The 26,267-nt window shown below is 44.9% G+C and overlaps 1 protein-coding gene across 1 annotated transcript in view; it reads right to left on the reverse strand.

Annotated features, from left to right (window-relative positions):
* Positions 1-26,267, reverse strand: part of agbl4 (AGBL carboxypeptidase 4) — a gene marked incomplete at both ends in the record, with an annotated part of 551,901 nt that overhangs the window by 397,766 nt on the left and 127,868 nt on the right. The gene's annotated exons all lie outside the window — the stretch shown is intronic.

The raw sequence follows: 26,267 nt of genomic DNA on the forward strand, positions 1-26,267 counted from the left end.
GAGAGCAGCAGTGCGCCGGGCCACTACCATTTGCAGTTGGTTTGCACCGGTCACCTCCTGAGTAGCAACCGAGTCCCAAATGACTAAGCCTTCATTATTTCACATATGGCCACAGCTGCCAGGGATTGACATCAACAGTGAAACCAAACCGAACTTCAACTCCCACTAGACAGCACAAGCAGCCCACGAAGCTAACAGTGTATAAATGTAACATCTGGACATGTGACCCTTATGAGATTATGATATGATTTTGGGTTTGACAGCAGGGAAGTCACGCAAAAGAGAGCAGGAGTGGTTATGTTATGTCACAAACAGAGGCGGCCCTTAGTGGCTGCCCCACCCCTTTCCCTGACTCCTGCTCCTGTAGTGCTTTCTCTTTTCTCTTTTCCTCTCGTCTCTTTCCTCTTTTCCTCTGTCTCTTTCCTCTCTGTCTCTTGCTCCCGGTAGTGCTGTCTCTTTCCTCTTTTCCTCTCTGTCTCTTTCCTCTTTCCTCTTTTCCTCTCTGTCTCTTTCCTCTTTTCCTCTCCCGGGCTGCCACAAAGCATCATGCCCTCCAAGGAGAGTTCTGCCGTGCAGACCAGGCTAAAACGCCAGTCACAGCTCCAGCAAGAACAACCACAACAAAAAAAAAAAAAAAAAAAGACGAAAATAGTCACTTCAGCTGAGATGACTGAGAGTGTCTTACGTAAGCGAAAACAGCCCGTCCAGGCTGTGGGGTTTCCAGGAACTCACTGCAGGGGACTGTGTTTGGGAAACATGCAGATCCTTTTTCTTTATTCACAGCTTTATTTAGCAGAAACAAAGGCCTAAGCAAAAGAAAACAAAACAAAATGTATTGGGCTTTTGTAGTTTAGTTTGTGGAGAAGGGAAGCGGGCGCTGTGCTAAGAGAACGGGCGTAAGATAAGAATGCCAATGCGAGATGGGAGGCGGGAGGGCTGCATGGGGAAAGATGAGGCTATCAGCAGGCCAGGGGGAGCCTGTGTGCTCAGCCAGCTGAGACCATGGCAGAAAACAAAAACACATAGAGAAAGAGAGAGAGAGAGGAGAGGTAGGGAGGAAGAGAAAGAGCGAGAGAGTGAGGGATACACGACAGCGCCTTCATCTCGGATGTGTCATGTGGTGTAACGTGGGGGGTCAGCAGGGGGTTCCGATGTGCCAGGGAAGACGGCGGACTTAAACGCACCCCTTTAGACCACCTCATCACCCAACACCACCATTATCAGCCATCCACCGGCCCTCACCGTCCAATTACCATCCATCACTCGCTCCCCATGACATGACACAGGGCGCTGCCATATTACAATCCGCTCAAGACAGCTTTAAGATGGGGGGTGTGTATGTGTGTGTATGTGTGTGTATGTGTGTGTGTGTGTGTGTGGGGGGGGGCTGTCTTCACTTTGACCAACGGCACATGTGTTTGGCTTCAGTCTGCAGACATTTGGAAACATTGGGAGCTGAGCAGGGAGATGTATGTGGTCACCTCTAAAAGCCCACCTCCCCTTCTTTTTATTCATTTTTTTTGCTAGCAGCTACAGCATTTTCTGTTTTTATCCGCTCAATCTAAATAAATCAGGTTCACAGTTGGAAAAGGGTGACCTGTCTGCTAATGAGCCACAAGTGCCACAGTATATTTATAGTCGTCGCTTTATATCCAGACAGTTATCATGCCCCTCTGCAGAACCCAGAGTGCCCAACCATCTCTACCAATGGGAGCTTGGAGTGTGCATATGATGACACACTCACACGCAAACTCAAGCATTGCAAACATACACACTTACCCACACCAGCCAAAACACACACATCCACTCACCTCACATTCACTCACACACAAAGAAAAAAACACCACACACAAATGCATAAACAGAAACAGACAAAAGTACCCACACACATACACAGTTAGGGAATAGTGAACTACATATAATTAAACTAATAGTTTAAACTAGCCACATTTTGCAGTAGCATGCCAGTAGTTCAACTACATTCATATTGTTATTCAAATTAAATTAAATTATTTTTTCCCATTTTTTGTGTAGGTAACTACTAACTAACTAAAAACTAAATTGGGCCATAAAAGTAAAATTACTTTTTTGAATCATTGCCTCTACTATAATTGAACCCCCTTCAACCAGCACTTGCCCAATTTGCTTCCATCCTGACCGCTGTGAAGGCTTTCCCAGGCAGGGCCTTCATCAGGCAGCCACCACCACAAACCTGAACTTTGTGTAGTGCATGTTTTAAAGGGCATGCTTTGCTCACTGCTCACACAGCACCATGGCCAGCTATTTCAGACGCTACCTGGCTAACTGAGCAATCCTGCCGCTTGCAGTACCCCCACCTGGCCTCTAGTTTCAGGAAGCCAGGTGTCTGACTGATGGACATTGGATAACCAAATCTGATATTTATTTTATTTTTCCATGCATAGTAAGTTATTTATTTTTTTGGTATCTATGTATGAATTGTAAAGAAATAGGGACTCAATTGAGTGCCTTTTTTCTATTAAATTTTCATATCACATATACATTGTCAATTTAATCATATAAGTTCTATCCTTTGTGTGTCACTTTGGATAAAACCGTCTGCTAAATGACTAGTTGTAAATGTAAGTTGTTTGAACCACTTCTTGTAGCTTTAGTTGACCAAACTTGGTATCTCCTTAGGGTACCTTTACTGTAGTTTAATTTCTTCTACTGTGAAGTAACTGGCAGCATACAAAGCTATGCTTTCAAAGTAGCTTTTCCAACACTGCTCATGCACTCTTACACATACACTCTCTCTCTCATACACGCACAAGCAAACACACTCACAAGCAAACACACTCACAAGCAAACACACTCACAAACAAGCACACACACACACACACACACAAACATACACAATACACAAAAGTGAGTCATCTCCCACCTCCCCAGCCAGCCATTTTCTTCACCTCTCTGCAGTATAACATTTAACAGCTGAGAAGGTGACCTGACTGTTCCGCCATACACAGAGAGGAAACAGTGGTTGGGCACAAAGACTTTGTGTGTGTGTGTGTGTGTGCTGTCTGCTGTTTCAGCAGAATGTGAGTCCTCTCTCTCTCTCCCTCTATCCCCCCCTAACACTGTGTTGGTGGCAGTATCTGGGGAGTCCAAGGGTGAGCACTCAGCTGTCCTCTCTCACTATCCTTCCCTCTCTCTCTCTCCCTATCTTTCTCTCTCTTCCTCCTATCCCCCTCCGTCTCTCTCCCTCCCCCTCTATCTCTCCTCATATCTGATCACTGCCGCCCAAGCTCTGCGGGCACAGCAACCACTCCTGCCACCTTAGTGGAAGTAGAAGTCCTCCAGCGAAGAGTACGTATACGCCCATTACACCCACCCACCCCCAAATGCACAGATGCCTCACGCCAACAAATCACTGCCTTCACACTAAACTACACCCTTGAGACTGACACGTGTGTGTGTGTGTGTGTGTGTGTGTGTGTGTGTGTGTGTGCGTGATAGAGAGAGAGAGAAAAAGATGGAAACACAAAGAGAGAGAGAGAGAGAAAGAGAGAGAGAGAGAGAGAGAGAGAGAGAGAGAGAGAGAGTGTATGTGAGAGGGCTGATTTTTTTTTCGTTGTTGTTTTTTTCTCTCCCAGTTTTCCACACGGGTCGGCGGAGTGTTACAGAGTTTGGTAGCAGATTTGCCGAGCTCCTCCATTCTTCTGCGTTCCTGTGCATTCCCCGCCATACAGTCGAAACGGCGCCGCCTGACAGCGCCTTTTTATCTCGCTGCATTTTATTACACCTCACACACGAACCTCCACCACAGCAGTCTGCAGCAACACCCGACTGGATGGCTCGGTAGCCGGTGCAGAATCACACACACACCATTTCTCTCCTGCAGACGGCTCTAATGTATAGAACTAATCACTGTAATTCCATACACTGCTCATTATCTTTTACCAATTATAACGGAAGCATTATAAATATTGATGATATTTTGTCCTGCCGAGTTGAGTGGATTGGTTAACAGAGGTACTGCAAGGCAGTTGTAGCTGTAATGGCAGAAACAAAGCAGAAATTGTCAATAAAATAAATGACTGTTTGTGCAGTTTGTCAGGAAAGCGATTAGCCTGGTCCCAGTAAGCAACTCTGACTGTGGTGATAGTGGTAGTAGTCGTGTAGCACTAATCATATGAGGGGCACGTCAGTGCGGGAACTGGGGTTATTATCTGTAACTAGCAGCAGAAGAGGCGGTGGCAGCAGCAGTAGTAGCAGCAATGCCTCCATTAATGACATAATTATATTGTCATTGTGTAATTATATTCCAGGCCGTATACGGACCTAGGGGGAGAGAGGAGCGCTTTAGAGCCTCTGGTACTGATCACCGACAGGACAGAAGGGCTGAGTCACGGGGGAAAAACAGAAACAAGGAAAGGAGGGATAAAAAAAAGCATGAGGAGAGAAGGGACTTTGAGGACGAGGAGAAGTGAAGGCCAGATGAAGGTTGGACGTCTGCTGCAGAAAGCGGACGGACGGCTAACATTGACGCTGGGGCCTTTGGCTCGCCTAATTGGTTAGTAAAATCCGAAAGGGAAAGTGGCTTCTAGGGCAGAAGGAGGAGCAGAGCAGAGCAGGAGAAAGGGAGGGGTTGGGTGGGTCGAGGCCAGTGGGGTACGAGAGAGATGTAATTTCAGAGGACCAAAAACAGCAGCTTAAAATGCTTCTGATCATATTATCTGGCCATTACAAACAGGATTGCTCCAGTGCAACTGCGCCACAGGCCCATTACAAATGACTTAAGCACTGCAGAGTAACTCAATAGGGCCCAAACAGGAAGGAAGATGGATATGTATCAGGAATAATCCATCCCCTTCCTCCTCCACCCCACCATGCCACTCGAGTTTCTCCTTTACTAAAGTAAGCATGTGACATTAATCATTCCCAGATTTCTCAACTCGATAAGATAGTTAACATACACAAGGATAGAGAGGAAGTGAGAGAGAAAGAGAAAGAGAGAGAGAGAGAGAGAGAAAGAGAGAGAGAATGAGAGAGAGAGAGGGGAAAACAACAATGTCAAACAAATCAAAAAAATGAATGATTTAGACGTAGCCAGCGATATCAATGCTAACTTTGACAAGTCACATCTAAATGGCTGCAGACAGCCAGGCAGGGAGGGAGTGTCAATTAGGTGTGTTTGGCGGGCGCCATGTCACTTTTTTCTTCTTCTTTTCTCCTCTCCTGTGAGGAGGAGGAGGAGGGGGGGGGGGGGTGGCAGGAGGAAGGTGAGAGCGAAGGAGGGGAGGAGAGCCTCTGTCTCACCTCCACCATGTGTGATCCATCAAAGCGAGGAGGGGAAAACAGTGAGATTCATCATAAGACTACATTCAGACACGGGGAATCAACATTATGTAAAATTGGCAAAAGTGAGGGGGTGGAATAAAGAGAAAAACAAATAAATCACAGGAGTAAGAACAAGAAGTCAGCCTTTCATCTGTTGGTCTCACTCTGTTTGTGTGTGTGTGGCTTGTGTGTGTGTATGTGTGTGTGGACTATGTATGTTGCTTGTGTGTATGTGTGTGGACGGAGGCGGTATTTTTGCACTGTAGAGTGAGAAAAAGAGAAAAAGGAAGAGTATGTGAAAGAGAGAAAGGAAGAGAAGAACTGATAAAGAGAAGATATACAAAGTTCTGTATAACAGAGATAGGGGTGTCCATGTCTATAAGAGTATGTATTTTCATCCCTCTGTGTGTGTGTTACACTGTGTGATGGGGTGTTTCTGTGTGTGTGTAGGTGCGTGAATGTGTGAGAGAGTGTGTAGCAGAGAGAGGGGCGTGTCTGTGTCTGTAATGTGCATTTTCATTTTCATGTGTGCCCTTTTAACAGAGGGATGGAAAGTGTCTATGTCTGTATGTGTGTGAGTGTGTGTGTGCGTGTGTGTGTGTGTGTGTGTGTGTGTGTTTGCGTTTGTGTGTATACATGTGCAAGCATGTCTGTAAAAGAGAGAGACTCTGGTGTGTCTGTTTGTCTGTATATTTAACAGACAATGATGGAGTGTGTCCTTGTCTGGGGATGTGTGTGTATGTGCATGTCTGTGTAACAGAGAGAAATAGGCTGTGTCCTGAGTGGATGCATGTACGGCCCCGGCATAACAGCTTATACTTCAATGTTACGAACAATACAGCCTCTCGGTTTGTCCACACCATCATCTCACCCTCTCAAACATTCCGGAGTGGATGCATGTACGGCCCCGGCATAAATAAATAAAACTTAAGAAGAACAACAGTGTGCTTGCAAGCACACTAATAACAAATGCCAGCATTACTAAATATATCTTCTCCCTTTCTCTTTCTCTCTCCTTCCATCATATTGCTTTTGCCTATAATAACACTGATAAAATGGCCATATTGCCTACTGTTAAATCTACTACAAATGCATCTCCCTATCTGTTTCTGAAATTGATGTCTACTAACATAAATGTTCTCTCTCCCCTATAGCATGTTCCAATCGCTGATGGAAGTGGAACTATCGCTCCTCACCCCCACCACTCCGCATTTACGCACATGGACAGCTGAACTCTACCCACTCACTTTCTTCCTTCTCTCCCTTTTCTTTCCCTACTAATCAAGACTATCTCCACTATGGGACGCTGCTGTAGTCTTTCCACCTGGTCAACCTGGAGAAACCCTCGGCCAATCGCACCCACCACCACTGCATTGCCGTACATCTACTCTACCCAATACCCTATGCTAGCATTTATATACAATATACATTATTGCCACCACTGAAATGTTTCTTTGTCCCTACATCCCTTACCCCTGTAACAGTAACCATATTGGCACAGTAATCTGGTCTTGCCTGTATCATGTATTTACCACCAGATGTCTGTATACATATTATGTCCAGTGACCAAATGCTGGCTGTGTATAACCCCTGTTGCTTCCTTTCCCCTTCTGCCACACAACCCTTCCCCTTCCCCCTTTCCCCCCGTCCCACCTTCCTGTCTCCACCCGGCCGACCGCAAGCAGATGGGTCCCCCCTTATGTGTTAAGGTTTCTTCCTGCCCAACAGGGAGTTTTTCCTTGCCCCTGTTGCCATTGTGCATGTACTAAGGGGGTTTAGGCTCTGGGCTCTGTTAAGCGCCTAGAGGCAATTGTATTGTTATGGCGCTATACAAATACAATTGAATTGAAATTGTGTGTGTGTGTGTGTGTGTGTGATCCTGTGTGTAACAGAGAGAGATGGGGTGTGTCCTTGTCTAGGAGTGTGTATGTATCCGGTGTGTGTGTGTGTGTGTGTGTGTGTGTGTGTGTGTGTATGTGTGTGTGTGTGTGTGTGTGCGTAAGAGAGAGAGGCAGGCATCTCCCAGGCCCTGTGCTTGCCCGTGGGCCCCAGGGCTCTATATTAGCACTGCTGAGGGGGCCTCTGCACAGCACAGCACAGCACAGCACAGCACACACACACACACACACACTCACACACACACACACACACACACCACAGCAGAGCATCCCCATCCCTCTCTGCCAGTTCCACCTGATTTCATTCGCCTCAGCTGGAACAAATAGGCAGCCAGGAAGAGAGAGAGAGAGAGAGAGAGTGCTGAGAGAGTATGAGGCCTCTCCATCATAGATAAAAAAAGAAAAGAAAAGAGTCGTGTGGGAAAAGAAGAGGAGGAAGAGGAAGAACAAGAAAGAAAAAAAGCAGCGGCATCTGCTACTTCATTAGCTGGTGAGCTTCAAGAACCATCGCTGCAGCCCCGACTGACACAGAATGAAGAAATATACACCTCTCAAATATGCTCCATTTGTCACACAGAAAGGGGGAGAAACAAAGAGAGAGAGAGAGAGAGAGAGAGAGAGTGAGAGAGACAGTGAGAGAGAGAGAGAGAGAGAGAGAGAGAGAGAAAGAGAGAAAGAGAGAGGAGGAGGCAGGAGAACCAGAGGAAGGAAGAGAGGAGTGTCTGGCTGGCTGACACACACAGACACAGACACACAGACACACAGACACACACAGACACACAGACACACACACACACACACACACACACACACACACACACACACACACACACACACACACACACACACACACACACACACACACACACACATACACACATGGGAAGAGGACAAATGGCTGTGGACAGTCTGAATTCAGACAGCAGATCTACTGCCTGAAAGCAGGAAAGCTGTTATTAAAACGTCTGCTGACATGGAAGGAATACAAAGTGGCACAGCCAGCACTACTTTCAAGAGGACCGTGGGCTTAACAGGCATTACATTAAACCGGTTCCACATAAATAAGAGCAGTTTATTGTGGCTTTATGAGTCGGTGAGACGCTGGTGTGGAGAACTCAGATGACGGAACAGTGAGCTAATCCAGGACCTGCCCAACACAGTGGTCTGTGTGTGTGTGTGTGTGTGTGTGTGTGTGTGTGTGTGAGTGTGTGTGTGTGTGTGTGTGTGTGCCAGAGGAGGTTCTTCCATTGAGGAAACGGAGGAAGAACCTCCCCAAACTTTTTGAGAATGTATTTTTGAAATTGAACTGACTAAACTCCTTTAAAAATACAGTTTGATATCAGTATTTAATACTATGCATATTATAATTTGTTTCCCTGAGTTAAAATAACATTAGCACCCCCTATCGTAAGAAGAAATTACTGCACGGAGGACGTCCTCCCTTTGGCTCCCATTGAAATCAATGGAATCTGTCTCTGATACTGGCGGTTCTTGGGGCTCATTGACTTACATTGCCCAGGGGAGGAAAGACCTCCCTAGCGTCTGAGTCTGCGCCAACATCGCTTAACCAATAAACAACGGATTTGGCGTTGGAGGGAGGGGATTCGACATTAATACCGAAAGAAGTTTCCCTCTTCAACCATTCTGCAGAAGGATATTATCGATAACATGTCACCCTTAAAGATTGTTGTAGAAAGATTGCAAATAAAGAGGACGTGCAATGGAGAACCAATATATTGTTCATGTTTTATTGAACAAACCGTTTCCTTCATTGAGCTACAGAGAGAAGGTTAGTATCAAAACAGGGAAACCTGTTCCAAAAATCCATGTCACTAAACGTAAAACCGCTGCCGTATAATGCTAACTGGTAGGCGAAATACTTATAGCTCACTGGTACCATAAAAAACAATCGGCTGTACTGTTTTGTTTAAATCGTTCATACGCCTATTGTTAGTCTGACTGTTCACGTTCAGTTGAAATTCTGAATGGAAATTGTTAATGAATGTTTCAGAACGCGATGTGTTTCGTAATTAGCCTACTTGTAATTTGGGCATTGGCTTCATACTAGGCTACTTTGAGTGATAGCTGTAATAATCTGGCATAATCTGATGTTAATGTTAATAGTTCTGAAATAATGTTCTCTTACTTGTTGCCTTTGTTACTTGTTGTTTTATATTGTTGAAAGGATGTTAGTGAATGAGTCAGAGCATGATGCATTTTAAATGGCATCACTTTTGGTCTTGTGTCTTAATTTTTTTTAAACAATTTCAGCTGAAAATAAAATTTGTCAAATAATAACCTTAATAGCTTTAGTAATTAAGGGGGAAAATAGGCCAAATGGTAGGCCCAACATTTAGAATTTAGTTTTTCAAATCAAGAGTAGGCCTGATTTGACTTATTGGCTTTGCATCCTTTCATCTGGCCTTGTCTAGTCCAAAGACATGCTGCCCACCAGCTTTTTAAGTACAATGGTGCCACACTGGTGGCTTTGGGCCTGATTTACTAACAGGATTGCGCCCATTTCTGGCGTAAAATAGCGGTCGTAAACATAAAACGGTATTTACTAAGGGGCCGCAGCGCATATTAACGCCTGTGGGTGTGAACAGGGTTGGGCACGGAAACGTGGGTGGAAACCTGGGTGGAACGTGGGCATGGAGCGCAATTTAATGGGAGGAGAGAAGGTAAGTGCGCCTAATGATGTATTGCGTGGTATTTACTAAAACTGCCTGTCGAGCGCACGTCTCAATTTGCGGGATAATTCTCCGCCTCCTAAAAGCACGTCTTAACCAGGAAGCGCATTTTCCATTGAGTCTGAAAACGTTGATATTGCACCAGTTATAAGAGCAAGGCGAAGATATATACAGAGACAGCGCAAAGAAATATTTTTTTCAACTGGTATAACACTTTTTCAGTTAAGCGATCCACAAATCATTAGACGGTACAGGTTAACCAGCCACGCAATACTTCTGAACCAGATCAGAGACATCGAAGCCTCCAACCGGAGATCACATTTCATTCCATCAGTTGTTAAACTCAGGACAACATTACAAATTTTGGCATCGGATCATTTCAAACAGTTATAGCATCAGCAGTTGTCATATCTCAGCCTTCACTCAGCCAAATATTCACCCAGGTACTCGACGCATTGCTATGGTGCGCTGGTCAATACATTTCCCCACTGCCATAGCTGAAATTAGAGACATCAAACAGGACTTTTTTTGAAATCGCAAACTTTCCGAACGTAATTGGAACCATTGCTTGCACCCACATGCAAACAGTCCCACCTTCAATCCACGAACACGTTTACCGAAACAGAAAGCACACATATTCAATGAATGTCCAGGTCATATGTGATGCCAACATGACCATTACTTACGTGGTAGTGGTCTGTCCATGACAGTTTTATCTTCCGGAATAGTGCCATCTATTCATGATTGAGCAACGGTGATTTTGGAGAGGCCTGACTACTTGGTAAATGTATTTGTTTCAGTGGGGATATATTGTAGTGAACCCATGTCCCAGAACGTATTAATCTCGCCATGTACACACCTATATTGTTATAATAGACAGTTTATGCATTAATGCCACCAATAGCATATCATTTATAATCGTGTTCTTTTAAACATCTCGCTGTAGGTGATGGCGGGCAAAACAACAATATAACCCATTGAATCAGGTTCAATGATTGAGCAAACGTGAACCAATATATCTCCTCTCCGCTGAACCTTAGTTTTTTCTTCCTCGAATCTCCATGGTGGGCAGTAACTTGCAGGCAATTTCTCCAGTCTCTTAACGGTGCGCTAAATAATGATTGCCCAGGATCTGGCTTGATAAATATCACAGAAAATGCGGGCGTTAATGTGCGCCTGGCAAAGGCGCAGATCAAGCTGCGTTCGCAAATCAATGTTAGTAAATCAGGTCCTTTAAAGGGTGGAGTAAGCAAACAGTGCCCAGCGCAGATGTGGTTTGATAAATACCACGGAAAATGCGCAAAAACACCGTGCGTTAATTTGCGAACGCAGATTAAGCAGCGCTTGCATATTAGTAAATCAGGCCCTTTGTATCAATTGTATCCCTGCCTGCTATTTTGTGGTACTGTAGGCCACAAAAACACCCTGAAACAACTTGTATCTCACATACTTATGCCACCCACGGAATAAGCAGGCCAATGGCAACCAGGCGCACAGTTCTTCCTCCCTCACTTTAAAAACCACCAGCCGCCACTGACACACTGTGTGTGTGTGTGTGTGTGTGTGTGTGTGTGTGTGTGTGTGTGTGTGTGTGTGTGTGTGTGTGTGTGTGTGTGTGTGTGTATGGGGCTAGCTACAGACCAACACTGGGCCTCTCACAGCAGGGAAATTCAATAGGTAGACGACTCCTGCGGAACCTTCATGAAAGGTTTCATTAGTAGCCTTAGGTTTGGAATACGGAGCAGGTCTTCATCAGACCAACTGTGTGAACAGAGCCACATGTAATGGATCAGGTGCTGGAGCCTCTGCTCTGAGTACAGGCCCAGTGATCAGTCCTCTACTCAATCAGACTGACCTAATGGATCAGGTGCTGGAGCCTCTGCTCTGAGTACAGGCCCAGTCATCAGTCCTCTACTCAATCAGACTGACCTCCTGGATCAGGTGCTGGAGCCTCTGATCTGGGTACAGGCCCAGTCATCAGTCCTCTACTCAATCAGACTGACCTACAAGATCAGGTGCTGGAGCCTCTGATCTGAGTGCAGGCCCAGTCATCAGTCCTCTACTCAATCAGACAGACTAACTGGATGTGTGTCTAATCGGCGATGGAAAAGAGTACATTTGCTTGGCCCTATCAGTGAGGACTCTCAGGGGAACGCTGATAAAGTGACACGAGACAGAGCCAGGGCAAACAGGAGCTCCAAATGAAGGCAACACGATACAGCAAGCATCCCACACAGACACAGACACACACGCACACGCACTAGGCACAGGCACACGCACACAGACACGCACACACAGACACACGCACACACACACACACACACAAACACCCTACACATACACACTCGGCGCCACACACACACACGCACACACACACACACACACAGCTTCCTCTTGTTATTAGGAGCGTACCTGTGTGACTAGGCATGGCATAACACGAGCTGCTGTGGCAGTAATGCCCCGCTGTGAGGCAGATGGCTCACATGACTGCATATCAATGATGATCCGGCGTCATTAAGAGCAATCATCATTTCTGAATATTTCAATCACAACAAGACCATCACAGCATGACAGCCGCACTCCTCCAGAAAAGCTCCCCATCAGAACGGCGCAGAGTAAGATGAAAACACAGCACACACTCCGTTTAATTGGGCTGAAGCAGCCAAGGTTAGCCGCTACTCTTTCTGAGTGCGTAAACAGAGGCAGACATCAGCAACAGGCCACACAGTAATAAAGCCAGTCCAGACCTGTGGCCCAACATGAAGAGGGAGTGGGCAGGGGAGGACAGGTGAGTGAGTGAGTGAATGAGTGAGTGAGTGAGTGAGTGAGTGAGTGAGTGAGTGAGCGAGAGAGTGATTGAGTGGGTGGGTGGGTGGATGGGTGAGTGAGTGAGTGAGTGATTGAGTGAGTGAGTGAGTGAGTGAGTGAGTGAGTGAGTGGGTGGGTGGGTGAGTGAGTGAGTGAGTGAGTGGGCGAGTGAGTGAGTGAGTGAGTGGGCGAGTGAGTGAGTGAGGGAGAGAGTGAGTGAGTGAGGGAGAGAGTGAGTGAGTGAGTTAGTGGGCAAGTGAGTGACAAGTGAGGGAGCAAGTGAGTGAGCAAGTGAGTGAGTGAGCGAGTGAGTGGGTGAGTCAGTGAGTGAGTGTGTGAGTGAGTGAGTGGTCTGCGCAGCAAGTGAGTGAGCAAGTGAGTGAGCGAGTGAGTGAGTGAGCGAGTGAGAGGAAGAAAGAGAGTGAGTGTGTGAGCAAGGGAATGCAATATAAACGCCACTCGGGCAAATTTTACTGGGGGAAAACAAAACCCTTTTGACGGCGGGTGCGACAGGCTAGCCGCGGCGGTGTGGTCTCATTAGCCGGAAGCCATGGCGTTTCACACTAGTCTGCCGCCACGGTTCTCCCCGCAGCCACAGCCTCTTTACAGCCTTCTCCTGCAGCCTCACCTCGCCTCGCCTCCGCCACAGACAGCTCCTTTTCATGCGCTGCACAGTAGATTTAGCAAACATGAAAGCACACAGTTCTGGACATGGCTGCCGCTTGTAAGCGAGGGAATACTTGCATAAAGTTAATTAACGACCGTGGGAGACTGAATGGGCTTTGTGTTCGGGGTTCGCTGTGTGCTTCTTTTCTTCCTCATGTCCAAGCATGCTGCTGTGGACGCACGTGTGAGCTTCTTGGTAACCAGAGAAAATCTTTTGTCAGTGTACGAGGGGGAAAAAACACTATTTCCTATCTGTGACTCTATGTTGTATCGGCTTGTTTCTGTTTCATATTTGCCTGTGTTTCTATACATGTGTGCTTTTCTATGTGTTGCTTTTTGTTTGTGTGTTTTCTACAAGTTTTTTTGCCGTGAATTCTGTTAAGAATCTGTGACCCAATATCGTTTTGTACCTCCCTGTGTTATTGTTTGTGTTTTTGTTTATGTTTTTTGGGCATGTTTCGTGTTGTGGTGAGTCCTACACAGTGGTGGTCCGTCAGGGCCTTCAAGGCCTTCTCTGCTGGCCTAAACATCATTAGAAAATAAATGTAATAAAATAAATCTAATTTTAATATTTTCTTTTCATAAATATGTATTAAATTATTCCCCATAGTCCATTATCTTCATTTCATAGCTTCCAGCGTTGTTAATTTATGTTAGAGCTTTCATCCAATCATATTTCAGCTATCATGTGTTGCCATGCTCCAAGAAATCTTCCCCGAGAACAGAAATCTTCCCTGAGGCCTTCAGAATTCACATTGAAGGCCCGTGTACATCTGATTGGTTATCACAACTGACTGTTTCAGTTAATTTAAGTTGAATGAACTGAAACAGACAGTTGTGACAACCAATCAGATTTCTAGTTGGCGACATTGGGCCTTCTAGAAGGCCCGGAAGATTTCTTTCCTCGCGTTGAACGTGACACGTAAACGTGCTTTGATTGGATACTGAGGCAGACCGGTGCAGTGCTTCAGTGCTCAGTTTAGCTGGCTAATGCGAAAACAACGTACATCGGTTTCAATGCTTATTATGCTAGTTGTTTCAATTGGTAAGACTAAATATAATTACATTAACCAACTCAAATAAACTAGTTTACACCAACTTGATAATTCCAGTTTTTGATACAATTACAACGCCATTTTCAAGACGGAACTTTCAAGAAAAACTGGATATCGTGAGGATGGGAAGTTTAATGAAACTGCTTTGCAGGTGGGACAATGCGATGTTTAGTGGACAAACTTGTTAAAGCTCACATAGGCTACTTTCGGTGGACTTAATAAAACTTTGTAGACTAATCCCTGAAAATCGCCTTTTATTTTTAATTTGTGACCGTAATATCCAAGCGATCTTATAACTGATAGTTTACTACTCTTAATGTATTGTTAATACGGGTGTATTGATTTTAAATGCTCCGGAAATATTAATAAAGTCTGTTGTACTCGACTATGTTAAGGTGATGCAATGCTCACTTATACTGCCTTTCTGTATAAATATAATGGTTCGAGAGCCATGGCGTCGTAATGATGGTATTAGGAGGTGGATTCACTCAGTTTAACATCGTGTAGGACATCGCTGAAGGCCTAGTCGTGAAATGCATTTCTTTCCTTCAAAAAAGCATAGCTCAGCCCGCAGGCTGTAAGTGGCAGAGATAGATAGGACACACAGTATAAAATATTTCGAAACACACATAATTGCTTGGCATTCTGTAATTGCTTGGCATTTTAATCAACTCCCTTTTCTATATTTGTCAACTAAATACCATCCTCCGCATTCTCGCCATCAAACTAGCAATTTTGTGTAATCACTAGTTTTTCTGGAAAAGTCTTCCGTTTCTCCTGAAATATCAAATACCTGTACAGCGAAGTCACACTATACTTCACAAAAGATGTTTTAGCATGTGACATTTGGCTACCCTATTAACATAATCACTTTGACAGCAGAGAAATCATATTGACTGCAGCACAATACTGTTGATTACTTCTGTGGAGAAAACAGCAACATTGCAATCAAGCTGGAAAAGTCATGGGCATTTTTCGTTGGCTTATCTGTCCACACAGAGTCCTGTGCCTGACGAGCAAACACCTACAAACAAATGACTGCACGCGATGTTAATGTTACTGAGACCTCAGGTGCTCTGACATACAAACATCATAAATTTAACAGCAAGACAACCCACATTTACATCTGTCACTTATAACGAAGATGGCCACTGTACTCAACAAAAACAGTGTTAAGGATTTAGTGCTTATTACAATGTGTATTCCAGGGTAACTTGTCTTGGAAGTTCTTCCAGTCACAGCAATTATTTGGTCAATTTTATTGATGTCCAACCATGAACACTATGCAGTCAAATATACTTAACAGTGATGTTTTCAGATGGTCTAGTACAGTCTCCATTCAGTGTGTGTGTGTTTTCAGATGGTCTACCGTCTCCATTCAGTCTGCCTCTGATAACCTTCTGCTGGCTGAGGAGGACTTGCAGAATGCACACACACACACACACACACACACACACACACACACACACACACACACACACACACACACACACACACACACACACACACACACACACACACACACACACACACACACACACACACACACACACACACACACACACACACACACACACAAACACACACACACACACACACACACACACACACACACACACACACACACACCTCAGCAAGCAAGTGAGTGGCAACAGGCCTCCCTGCTCCCTACTTCCCAGTCCACAGCATACCACCTTCGTTTGATTGTAAATAAAACATTATTTCAAATGTCCAATTAAGATAAGCAGCTTTAATTTAGGACCTCAGTCCAACGTGCAAGCATCCGTAATGCAGCCTCCAAAGCCTAGGTCTCGGTGAAGCGTCACACAATTACTCCCCAGTGGAGGAGGGGAAAACGAGAGAGAGAAAAATTGCAGTTAATTTCTGAAGCTCTCATTTGCTTAACAGGGAGAAAATAAGGAGGGGGGGAATTAGAGCAGCGCGTCATGGCCAAATCAAGACAGGTGGGGGGTACTGTACTCTGCAAGGACTCGACGAGGATTCAAGTTTTTATTGACAGGCAAAAGCGATTCCATTTCACAGAGATCAAAATACCACATAGAACAAATAACACACAATACATATAAAAATAAGTATTATCTTTGGTGGGGAACTATTGAAGAAACAAAGCCCTCAAGCTGATTTAACCTCCAGAATGGCCTCTGTGTCTCATCAAGTCCTTGACCAAAAAAAAAAAAAAAAGAAAAAGCTTCCCGTCCGAAACCAGGACTTTGTTTGTACTTCGTTACAGCAGCTGATACAAGATTAGATAGACACCACGCTATCTCTGCCACGCATCGGATTTTTTTCTCTCCCTCCACCGCACAAAGTACTCTTTCCATTTCCAGAGATGACCTACCAAAAAGGCTGTCGCAGTCCACTCACAGGGCCCAGGAAGCTGAGGCGAGGTCCTCATTAAAACACCTCAGATAGCGCCATGCAGGCCACTCCTGATTCATTGGTTTCTGTGTTACCCTCAAGAATCAAGTCTGACCTTCCGCAAATAAGGAAGGCGTCTGTTTAAAGAAAACTAGTGCCATCAACGATGTGCTGTGAGTGTGCGGAGAAAGCGAGTCAAATATCGTGCCTTATCCCGGGCTAGATGGGTGAGCATATCGGCCAGGGATAAGCTTCTGCATACCTTCAATGGCCACCATTATCTACATAAATATGTACGTCTCTAAGCTTTCCACTGGGTCACTGTCGGCTCGGACGAAATCTAACTAGCACTATTCAAAAAACGTTTATCTGAGGCCGTTTCAGATATTCCAGCTGAGTGGAATGCTTACTTGTGCAGGTGAACTTTGTTCCCCTTCCCCTATGCTAAAGGGCATGCAAACTAATTACAAAGTATTGGCAGAGGTGATTCAATCAGACAGAGACGGGTGACCTAGGGAGAGAGCCTCAATAGAGCCTGCCCCTCTGTAAGTGTTCAAGTCAATGGACTTTTAATGAGAATTTCATTTTATAGAGACGACAGCACTACTTTTTTTGTCCCCATTCATTTTAAATGAGAGTGTCGAAAATATGACATTACTTTTTAAGTAAACTTGTCCCACTTCTATAGAACATGGTGCAGATTCTGTAGAAGTGGGAGAAGTTTACTTGAACAGTAATGTCATCATATTTCTGTGTGGATACTGTGTTCAATGATGTTTTATTAGATTTGTGGAGGGGGGGGGGGGGTTACCGATAGGGGACAAATGTGCCTCCTGATAAATGTTTGGGGCCCACTGCTGTCTGTCTGTCACAAGTCTCCATAAGTCATTGATCAGTCTGAGGAATTTCATCAGTGTGTTTTCTTACAGGATCGATCAATAACCCAGGAGCCTGACACTGCGTATGACAGGTGAGGGCCAGGCGGGGAGTAGGGTTGTTTAGGGTGTGTGTGTGTGTGTGTTTGTGTGTGTGTGTGTGTGTGTGTGTGTGTGTGTGTGTGTGTGTGTGTGTGTGTGTGTGTGTGTGTGTGTGTGTGTGTGTGTGTGTGTGTGTTGTGGCATGGTTCCATCATCTGCAGCCATCTTAAGTCAAATGACCCGAGAAAACTCTAAAAGCAAACATGACAACGGCAGCACCTCCACAAGAGGAACTCCAGAACTGAGCCCACAGGTTCCTGATCCCCGCGAGAGACACTCCAGAACTGAGCCCACAGGTTCCAGATCCCCGCGAGAGACACTCCAGAACTGAGCCCACAGGTTTCAGATCCCCGCGAGAGGAACTCCAGAACTGAGCCCACAGGTTCCAGATCCCCGCGAGAGGAACTCCAGAACTGAGCCCACAGGTTCCAGATCCCCGCGAGAGGAACTCCAGAACTTAGCCCACAGGTTTCAGATCCCCGCGAGCGAGCAGCTTCCCCGGGGCCGAGCTGAGCTGAGCTGAGCTGAGCTGAGCTGAGCGCTGTGCCGTGGCCTGCAGTTGTGCCTGTTTCTCCATGAGCCAACTAATCGGCACTAAGCTGACAGCTGATAAATCATGAAAACAAGGTCCAATCTCCACAAAAATTGCTACAGAACCATGTGTGACCTCCGGTGCCTTTTACTTTTTTTTTTTGGCCGCCGGCTGCCTATTTCAGGCTTTCCTGCACTGCACTGCACCACGCTGCGGCAATACAGTAACTGAGATTCATTACAAGTCACTTAATCTCGAAAGCTTTCAGTGTCACTGCTTCCTCTACACTGCGAGTGCTCTTATACAGGGAGGGGGGCAGCAGTGAGAGTGGGGGTGGGGGCGTCAACAGGCTGCTCCCGAGAACAAAGCCAAACCCAGTAATAACCACACATCGAGACGGAGCCGAGGAAAAGGAAAAAGGGATACTACCAGCAACAACACAAAGGGTTCACATTACACATACAAAACAACAACAACAACAACAACAACAACGAACATGCACACAAACAACAGGGGGTTAGTGAAGATAATGGAGCTGCTAGGAGCAGCTGGGGTGTCTATAAAGAGCCTGTGAGGAGAAGAGCCTGTGGGCAGGCCAGGGCCCTAATGACTCCTTCTTTAGTCTCGGCCTCACACACACACACACACACATATACACACACACACACTCTTTCACTTCAGCACTCTCTTTCACACACACACACACACACACACACACACACACACACACACACACACACACACACACACACACACACACACACACACACACACACACACACGCACACACTCCTTCACTTCTGCACTCTCTTTCACACACACAGACACACACACACACACACACATACACACACACACACACACACACACACACACACACACACACACACACACACACACACACTCCCTCACTTCTGCACTCTCTTTCACACACACACACACTCCTTCACTTCTGCCCTCTCTTTCAAGGACCTGGAGGTCGGAGCAAGGAGGTGGGCACCATTCATAGAGTCTGAACTGGCAAGTCCTTACCCAGCCAATGGTAAAAGAAACGTTCTGAAGGGCACACTTATTATCCGGGCGCACTCACAAAGGAGAGATACCTGCCACATACTCCGCCAGAGTCTGCGTGTCAATCAGGTCCACACAAGGCAGGCTTTCCAGTCTATAAAGTCCAGCTTGTTAATAAGCAGAGAAGAGGAAGAAAAAAAACTCTCAAATGCTCTTTTTAACTCATGACAATGCTTGACACATAAAAGTGTTCACCTTCAGTGAGCAGTGAGCACTATGTGATGTTATTGTGCAGACCCTGACACTTAATGCCATGTCAACATGCCAGTTGAAGATGGTCTGTGTGGTTCATAGCGGAGGTGTCTCAGGTGCCTATTGGGCTGGAGCATGTGCTACTCGCTGGGTTAAAGCCAATCAGAGCTGGGCCAAAGACAGTCATGGATCAATAAGCCAATCAGAGCTGGGCCAAAGACAGTCATGGATCAATAAACGAATTTCACAAAATCTCCCTCTGGTCTCATTATGGAGCTCCTAGCACCGATAAAGCCATGGTGGTGATTTGGTCCATGGTGTCGGGCAGAGCCCATGCTGTTAACGGCTACAGTTAAACGTCTGGTGAATGTGGGCGGTGGCTACAGTTAAACGTCTGGTGAATGTGGGCGTGGCAACAGTTAAACGTCTGGTGAATGTGGGCGGCGGCTACAGCTAAACGTCTGGTGAATGTGGGCGGCGGCTAAAGTTTAACGTCTGGTGAATGTGGGCGGGGCTACAGTTAAACGTCTGGTGAATGTGGGCGGCTGCTGCTGGCCTCTGATTATCCAAGAAGGGTAACATTTTCTGCACAGCGACAAATGGAGACACCCTCCAAATACACAACGGAGCCACTCGCTAAAAGCACACAGGCGTGTGTGAACCCAACAGTATACCGCACGCACAAACCACACACACACACACACACACTACATAGTGAGCAGTTCTGCTGATGTACCATAGTCACAGCTCGTGAAAACTAACACATTTATTTCTGCTCCCAATCTCTCACCTCCTCTCTTTTATCTGGTGTTAATTAGCATTCCCACTAACAAGAAGTCAAGTGCATTTGCTAAGCACACACATCTCTGCCCATTTTTGAATATGTACACAAGCAGGAAGCACAAAGACTGAAATAATCCATAATTCTGCAAAACTTAGAGAACAAAACTAATTAACTTGGGCATGCTTATAAAATCAAATTAAATATTGCTGTACAGGAAACGCCTGTGTGAAGGAGAGAAAACCTGGGGCACGGAGATACAGTACTTCATCACCACAACACAACACAATGTGAATACACAATATGTGTATCATTTATAGAGCTATGAAAGAAATTCAAAGGAATGGAGTGGTCCGCTATAATGAAGACCATGTGAATGTGGGTGTGTGTGTGTGTGTGTGTGAGTGAGTGAGAGTGTGTGTGTGTGTGTGTGTGTGTGTGTGTGTGTGTGTGTGTTGGCCTCAAGCAGTGGGCTCGGGGGGAAGACAGCATCAGTGCTAACCTGAGTGGCAGGGTCTCTTTCTGCTTGCCCCCTTGTCTATCAGTCAGCTGTCTCCTTAAATTACAATTGCTTCGGTCAATCTCTCTCGCTCTCTATCACATATACACACACACACACAAACACACACTCTCACACACACACCCTCTCTGTCACTCGCCCTCACACATACACACACACACCCTCTCTCACTCACTCTCTATCACACACACACACACAAATTCACAAACACCCTCCCGCTCTCTCTCGATCACTTCCATAATTTCTCACTCTATCTCTCTCTCTCTGTCTCACATACACATATGTACTTCCACACACTCTCTCTCTCCCTCACACAGAGAGGGACACAGAGAGGGACGAGAGAGGGACACAGAGAGAGACACAGAGAGAGGGACAATGAGAGAGGGACACAGAGGGATACAGAGAGGGAAGAGAGAGAGGGATGAGAGAGGGACACAGAGGGACAAGAGAGTCAGAGACACCGATACACACCAAACCTGACTGAGCTTTGCAGGGACTGCCTCAGGCTAGACTGTGGATTTTAAGGACACTCCATTGCCATTTAGTCACTAAAATATGTGTGCGAGACAAATGTAGTGTCAGTATAGAAGAATTTTGAAGAAGGTATGTGGGGAAGATTAAATAGCATTTAATAAACGTAAAGAATATATTGAAATAATCATACGCCATTATCATCACAATCATACACCATACTGAACTGAAGTGAACAAACACAAGGCATTCCTTTGATGAGTTATGAGGATAGGAGCAGGGGACTGGCCCACACACACACCTTTACACACACACACACACACTCACACAAACAGAGTCTCTCACACACACACACACACACACACTCACACACACACACACACACACACACACACACAAACACACACACTCTCTCACACACACACACACACACACACACACACACACCTGGCCTTCCTCCCCGGCCTAAAAATTTCTTCGCGCAGATTACATTATCAAAAGCCAAGGTTAAAGGGCCACACTAATTCAGTGGTTGTGCGCAGTGGTGGCCCTGGAGAACAAAAGGCCAGTGCCGTAACCTGGGAGATCGATTGTCTCGGGCTATGTGATGCTATAGGACAGTCACAGATTTAAAAGGAAGGGAAGCATCTCCTGTAACTCCATTCTAGATACGTCCTTTCATCTCCTACACTGCAAAAATGCTTTTCTAACCTAGTGTTATTACTCTTATATTGAGATGAAAAAATCTAGTTGGTCTTGTTTCTAGCTAAATTGAACTTACCTAGTGCTCTTTGGTAAGGTTATTTTTGCCGATTTCAAGCAAATATTCCTTATTTTAAGAAATCTTAACAAGCCAAATTTGCTTAACGCACTGGCAGCCAAATTTGCTTGTTTTAAGCCAAATTTGCTTAACGCACTGGCAGCCAAATTTGCTTGTTAAGATTTCTTAAAATAAGTAATATTTGCTTGAAATAGGCAAAAATAACCTTACCAAAGAGCACTAGGTAAGTACAATTTAGCTAGAAACAAGACCAACTAGATTTTTTCATCTCAATATAAGAGTAATAACACTAGGTTAGAAAAGCATTTTTGCAGTGTACAGTTAATTTGAGTCTGACTGTGTATGAATGTGTGAATGTGTGTGTGGCTGTATGTGCGGTGTGTGTGTGTGTGGGTTATATACTGTAAGTGTATGTTGAGGGGGTAGGGTATAGAAAGCAATTTTCAAGCTTGCTTCACGAGTCACACAATTCACTCAGTCATTGTGGATACGCACTACATCTTTATCTCTTAATGCATTAATCAACAGAAGCCCCACTCTGGGGCCTAACCCAAACATGGGACCAGCCTTGACAATGCATCATCATCAGGAGAAAATGTATAAATATCCAGGCTATCAATATCAATAAGGTTTAAAATACCTCACGTGAATTCCAATATTATGACCATATTAATTCTGTCAATATCCAAGTCATTTCATTTGAGCAATGCTAGCACGTTGGTACATTTTAAATGGAATTACAATTAGCAGAATGTGTGCACTGGCAGAGGCTTGTGTCCACATCTGATAATAGGGACTATATTTGAAGATCTTGTGGAGTTTTTTATTTAAATGAGAGATAATATTTACTGGGAAACATGAATAAAATATGCTTTCAGGACAACACTATCTGCGTTCCCTCACAGTTTTCATTCAGGACAGCGTCTCAAAGACACACTTCCACATTCATACATATTTTACAGCAACTGGTTACTTATTAGAAGGCAGAGGTTTTATGGGGAGTATGCCAGCGAGTCCACCCTTTCTGCGAAAGCACATTTGAGAAATGCATTGTGAAAACTAAAGCTCGGCCTGAAATTCAGACGACTTTAATCACGGCCACACGCTGGTTTCTTTATTAATGTATTGTCAGGATGAGTCCACCCGCTGCGCATTGTCAAGTGTGTTCATGAATAATCTATGTTTCCCTCTATCTGTCACCTTTTCAAGGAACAAGCAGTGAGTCATAGATGGACCCCCGTGTACAATGTGTCATATCCACTTTGGACGAATAAAACTCACACACGCACGCACGCACACACATGTATACATACATACACACACATAAACACACACACAGTCACAGACACACACACTATTTTTTGCTCTCTCTCTCTCTCTCTCTAACACACACACACACACACACACACACACACACACACACACACAAGGCAGATATTCAATTTAGATAAGCCCTTCCTGCCCGTCAAACACAGATTCCTGGACTATGGAACAATGAGTGAGAAGCCACCCCAGCAGGCGGGAGGTAGGAGGGAGTGAAGGGGAGGCGGGGCGCTACCATGACTGTTATGTAAGAGGAAGGAGAGGCCCCAAATGATGAAGGGAAGAGGAGGCTGAGAAAACGAGACGAGAGGACCGAGGCGGGGAGAACTTCCGCTTACCTCCTCGCGCTGCTTCAAAGTCTGGACTGAAAACAAACGCTTTGTGACAGATGGACAGACAAAGCAGGTGGAAGTATCTCAGAGTGTTTGGAAGTGTGTGTGTGTGTGTGTGTGTGTCTGTGTGTGTGTGTTTGTGTTCGTGTGAAAGAGAGTGCTTGACAGAATGAAAGAAACAAACTGACAGACAAAAATAAATAAAGACAAAAAACAAACAGACAATATGAAAGAGAGAAAGAGATAGAGAGAAGAAGGAAAGAAAGAAAGAGGGAAAGAAATAAAGAGGAGGTAAAGAAATGGACTGCAGGTTGGACACATTTCCTTGTGATTACAGTAATCATCATTAAGCAGGCGTGTTGTCCCTGATGTGTAATTGTTGTGGCATATCGCCATGACCACATCAGGTGGAGAGGAGGAAGGGGAGGAGGAGGAGGAGGAGGAAGAGGAAGAGGAGGAATGCAACATCATTAGTGTGAACTGGCTCAGCACACAGGATGCCAGTTGATGCTGGGGTTATACTGTATCATGGAAAAATCACATACAAAAAAAAACTGGCTTATGGACTTTCCTCCAACATTTTTACAACAAGAAAGGTAGTTCTGCTTCCAAAATCCTTCTTACAACTATCAAGATGATGACAGAGCAAACTCATACGCCAAACTCATAAGAGCAAACTAAAAGATGCATTTCCGCACGAACAGGAGTTTCTGTAGCAGCATTTGGCAGAGGTTGCATACCGTAACCTACGTGGACATTTTGGCCTACGAAAGAAAGGTTTGACGTTCCTATCACCTGTTGGATGAGCAATAAATATCATCTAACTGTGTGTGTGTGTGTGTGTGTGCAGAGATGGGCAGTATTTCAATTACTTGTATTTGAAATACTAGTTAATTTACTTTTGAGTATTTTGTCATTTGTATTTGATAGGGCCGATAAAAAATCGAATGTAATTTGTAACAAAATACTTTAGAGTGGAGTAATTTTGTGTTTAAAATACTCAAAATACTTTCTCCCGTGTTTCGACAAAATGAGATTTTTTTCTGTCGGATTCTACCACTACCATCTGATCTGCCTCTGAATGTCATTGTCAAATCAGGCATCAGTCAATTTGCCAAAAGTGGTGCTTCTTATGGCCCGCCCCTTTTTGGGGCGAAAAGGAAATCACCCCAGATCTCCCTCAGTGACTCTCATGTTAAATCCATTTTTTTTCACAAAACAGGGCTCAGGTCGAAAACTTAGATAGCTGTCTTGATCCTTGTCAATTTATCTTCATTAGTACACCGACTAAAAGGAGGTTCTTTCAAAGAGCGAATCGAGTTGTTGCACTGAACGTTAGCCATCTTGACAGAAAGTGACCTGATCAAAGCCGTATGATGTCCTTATACGCAATTACGTATGACGAAAGCATGGTGGGGATAGCCCTCCCGGAAGCCATAGAGATTGCAATGAGAGCCCTGTTTTGTGAAAACATGAGTCACACAGCTGCTGCCTGCAAAAATATATATACAAAATCAATCAAGTTGTTGTCTTTTAATAGCTTTGCTTAGTTACACTGACATTCTGTGACTGTTCTTCCTTTTTTACTGGGTTCACCAGAGCTTTGTGTACATTATATAGCCCCGTAGCCAGGGCCCATAGACATATTTATGTCAATCTAAATAGTCTGAATAGCCAAGTCACATTGCCAAAAATACTGATGTATACCTATATTCAGCGAAAAAATTACACTGACAGGTGTAATAGGCAGAATATGTGTGCGGCGGCAGGGGCGTGGTGGCGGCGGTTACAAACATGAAAAAAAGGAAACGGATGTTTGGGAACCACTGCCTTACAACACTGACAAGGGCCCGTCATAATAGCCTGCACCTGGGCCCGTGATAACTACGTTAGGCCACTGAATAGCCCAAACCTGAATGTTCTGCTATACCAAATTGAGAGAAACTGAACATTCAGAAAAAGTATTTCCTGTATTTTAAAAATACAAAATACATGAATTTTATTTTGTTACATTTTCTGGCAACAGTATTTTGTATTTTATTGTGATACATTAATTTGATGGGTATTTTGTATCAAAATACATTTTGATGTATTTTTGCCCATCTCTCTGTGTGTGTGTGTGTGTGCAAGAGCACAGGGCAGCAATCCTGTAACACCAATGACCCACTGACATTCTGGCATATATAGGCAGACAGCACACGACCAAGTGATGATAGTCATGGTAGCCCACATTCAAAGAGTATCGCAAACAGTGGGCCCTATCTTGCACCCAGCGCAATTGACATTGTCACCGATGCATGTATCATTCCTATCTTGCACCCCGCGCACAGCGGGATTTTCCCTCCAGAGGCGCGCATCGAAATGAACTTGCATCGACATGGGCGGGCCGGAACAGAGAAGGCGTTTCTAGGGCGCAAGTCTTCCTTTGTGGTATCTTGCAGTTTCAAAACGACAGTGCGCCATTAACCAGAATAAACCTAGTCTAATGTC

This window comes from Sprattus sprattus (assembly GCF_963457725.1).
Source record: "Sprattus sprattus genome assembly, chromosome: 2".
Taxonomy (NCBI): Eukaryota; Metazoa; Chordata; class Actinopteri; order Clupeiformes; family Clupeidae; genus Sprattus; species Sprattus sprattus.